This window comes from Oncorhynchus keta, chromosome 10, assembly GCF_023373465.1.
Source record: "Oncorhynchus keta strain PuntledgeMale-10-30-2019 chromosome 10, Oket_V2, whole genome shotgun sequence".
Lineage (NCBI taxonomy): Eukaryota > Metazoa > Chordata > Actinopteri > Salmoniformes > Salmonidae > Oncorhynchus > Oncorhynchus keta.
Window position 1 is genome coordinate 80,002,285 of NC_068430.1, and position 4,412 is coordinate 80,006,696.

Sequence of the window (4,412 nt, forward strand, 5' to 3'; positions counted from 1 at the left end):
TCCCCTCTAATATATATATACATACATTTTATTGCTAAAAGTAGGTGACAGACCTACTGTAGTTTGCTACTTCTGGGACATGATTGGGCTAAAAGTAGGTGCCAGAACTACTGTAGTTTGCTACTTCTGGGACATGATTGGGCTAAATGTAGGTGACAGAACTACTGTAGTTGCTACTTCTGGGACATGATTGGGCTAAAAGTAGGTGCCAGAACTACTGTAGGTTGCTACTTCTGGGACATGATTGGGCTAAAAGTAGGTGACAGAACTACTGTAGTTGGCTACTTCTGGGACATGATTGGTCTAAAAGTAGGTGACAGAACTACTGTAGTTGGCTACTTCTGGGACATGCTTGGGCTAAAAGTAGGTGACAGAACTACTGTAGTTGGCTACTTCTGGGACATGCTTGGGCTAAAGTAGGTGACAGAACTACTGTAGTTGGCTACTTGTGGGACATGCTTGGGCTAAAAATAGGTGACAGAACTACTGTAGGTGGAACTACTTCTGGGACATGATTGGGCTAAAAGTAGGTGACAGAACTACTGTAGTTGGCTACTTCTGGGACATGATTGGGCTAAAAGTAGGTGACAGAACTACTGTAGTTGCTACTTCTGGGACATGATTGGGCTAAAAGTAGGTGACAGAACTACTGTAGGTGGCTACTTCTGGGACATGCTTGGGCTAAAAAGTAGGGTGACAGAACTACTGTATGTGGCTACTTCTGGGACATGATTGGGCTACTGGTTGAGAGGAATACAGGGAGGTTGGAAGAGAGAGAGGCCAGCGGAGATGCATGAATTGCGTAAGAATGAAACAGTGAAAACAGACGGTTTATTTTTATGTTACATTTTAACACGGAAGACATATTGAGGTCTAGGTCTCTTTTTTCAAATGCTGTGTAACACAACATAAATATACATACATATACACAACCGTTCAAAAGTTTGGGAAAGAAAGAAATTCATTAAAATAACATCAAATTGATCAGAAATACAGTGTAGACATTGTTAATGTTGTAAATGACTGTTGTAGCTGGAAACGGCTGATTTTGAATGGAATATCTACAGAGGAGGTACAGAGACCCATTATCAGCAACCATCACTCCTGTGTTCCAATGGCATGTTGTGTTAGCTAATCCAAGTTTATCATTTTAAATGGCTAATTGATCATTAGAAATTATGTTAGCACAGCTGAAAACTGTTGTTCTGATTTAAAGAAGAAATACAACTGGCCTTCTTTAGACTAGTTGAGTATCTGGAGCATCAGCATTTGTGGGTTCGATTACAGGCTCAAAATGGCCAGAAACAAATAACTTTCTTCTGAATTTCATCAGTCTTTTCCTGTTCTGAGAAATGAAGGCTATTCCTTGGGAAATTTGCCAAGAAACTGAAGATCTCGTACAACGCTGTGTACTAGTCCCTTCACAGGACAGTGCAAACTGGCGCTAACCAGAATAGAGAGAGGAGTGGGAGGCCCCGGTGCACAACTGAGCAAGAAGACAAGTACATTAGAGTGTCTAGTTTGAGAAACAGTCGTAAACTGGCAGTTTCATTAAATAGTACCGGCAAAACACCAGTCTCAACGTCAACAGTGAAGAGGCGACTCCGTGATGCTGGCCTTCTAGGCAGAGTTGCAAAGAAAAAGCCACAACTCAGACTGGCCAATTAAAAATAAAAGATTAAAGATGGACAAATAATGATTGGCAAATAATATAATAAATAATTAGAAACATATACACAAATAAACATTATTTCAGCATTATGCTATATTGAAGCCAAGATACGTTTTTAGGAAAGGAGAAATTTCATTTGAGGGTGTCTGAGGTGCGGTGGTGGATTTGATTGATGTTTCCTTATAGGATGCACAGAGCCTTCAGAAAGTATTCATACCCCTTGACATATTCCACATGTTGTTGTGTTACAGCCTGAATTCAACAGATTACTTTTTTTTTTAAAATTCGCACACATCTACACACAATACTCCACGATGACAAAGTGAAAACATGTGTTTAGAAAGTTTTGCAAATGTATTGAAAATGAAATACAGAAAAATCTAATTTACATAAGTATTTACACCGCTGAGCCAATACTTTGTAGAAGCACCTTTGGTAGCAATTACAGCTGTAAGTCCACGTTGGTCTAGTAACCGAAAGGTTTCTGGATCGAATCACAGAGCTGACAAGGTAAAAATCTGTCATTCTGCCCCGAACAAGGCAGTTAACCCAATGTTCCCCGGTAGGCCGTCTTTGTAAATAAGAATTTGTTCTTAAACTGACTTCCTAGTTAAATAAAGGTCAAATAAAATAAAATAAATATCCTAGAGCTTTCCACACCTGGATTGTGCAGGAATACCACTTCCCTACAGTACAACCAGGAATACCACTTCCCTACAGTACAACCAGGAATACCACTGCCCTACAGTACGACCAGGAATACCACTTCCCTACAGTACGACCAGGAATACCACTTCCCTACAGTACGACCAGGAATACCACTTCCCTACAGTAAGACCACTTCCCTACAGTACGACCAGGAATACCACTTCCCTACAGTACGACCAGGAATACCACTTCCCTACAGTACAACCAGGAATACCACTTCCCTACAGTACGACCAGGAATACCACTTCCCTACAGTACGACCAGGAATACCACTTCCCTACAGTACGACCAGGAATACCACTTCCCTACAGTACGACCAGGAATACCACTTCCCTACAGTACGACCAGGAATACCACTTCCCTACAGTACGACCAGGAATACCACTTCCCTACAGTAAGACCACTTCCCTACAGTACGACCAGGAATACCACTTCCCTACAGTACGACCAGGAATACCACTTCCCTACAGTACGACCAGGAATACCACTTCCCTACAGTACGACCAGGAATACCACTTCCCTACAGTACAACCAGGAATACCACTTCCCTACAGTACGACCAGGAATACCACTTCCCTACAGTACGACCAGGAATACCACTTCCCTACAGTACGACCAGGAATACCACTTCCCTACAGTACGACCAGGAATACCACTTCCCTACAGTACGACCAGGAATACCACTTCCCTACAGTACGACCAGGAATACCACTTCCCTACAGTACGACCAGGAATACCACTTCCCTACAGTAAGACCAGGAATACCACTTCCCTACAGTACGACCAGGAATACCACTTCCCTACAGTACGACCAGGAATACCACTTCCCTACAGTACAACCAGGAATACCACTTCCCTACAGTACGACCAGGAATACCACTTCCCTACAGTACGACCAGGAATACCACTTCCCTACAGTACGACCAGGAATACCACTTCCCTGCAGTACGACCAGGAATACCACTTCCTACAGTACGACCAGGAATACCACTTCCCTGCAGTACGACCAGGAATACCACTTCCCTACAGTACGACCAGGAATACCACTTCCTACAGTACGACCAGGAATACCACTTCCCTACAGTACGACCAGGAATACCACTTCCCTGCAGTACGACCAGGAACACCACTTCCCTACAGTACGACCAGGAATACCACTTTCCCGAAGCGGACCTCCACCCTGGACATGGGATCTTACCCCAGAGGCCGACCCAAAACAATTTGCTTACCGCCATCACACTGCACACTGCCCTATCCTATCTGGACAAGAGGAATACCTATGTAAGAATGTAAGAATGTAAGAATGTAAGAATGCTGTTCATTGACTACAGCTCAGCATTTAACTCCACCCTGTGCAACTGGGTCCTGGATTTTCTGACGGGCCGCCTCCAGGTGGTGAGGGTAGGAAACAACACCTCCACTTCACTGATTCTCAACACTGGGGCCCCACAAGGGTGCGTGCTCAGCCCTCTCCTGTACTCCCTGTTCACCCATGACTGCATGGCCATGCACGCCTCCAACTCAATCATCAAGTTTACAGACGACACTACAGTGGTAGGCTTGATTACCTACAACGACGAGACAGTCTACAGGGAGGAGGTGAGGGCCCTCGGAGTGTGGTGTCAGGAAAATAACCTCTCACTCAACGTCAACAAAACAAAGGAGATGATGGTACACTTCAGGAAACAGCAGAGGGAGCATCCACATCAATGGGACAGTATTGGAGAAGGTGGAATGTTTTATGTTCCTTGGCGAACACATCACAGACAAACTGAAATGGTCCACCCACACAGACAGCATGGTGAAGAAGGCACAACAGTGCCTCTTCAACCTCAGAAGTCTGAAGAAACACTCACATACTTTTACAGATGCACATTCGAGAGCATCCTGTCGCACTGTATCACAAAGACCTGCCTTCCAGAACACCTACAGCACCCGATGTCACAGGAAGGCCAAAAGATCATCAAGGACAACAACCACCCGAGCAACTGCCTGTTCACCCCGTTATCATAGACACTGCCTGTTCACCCCG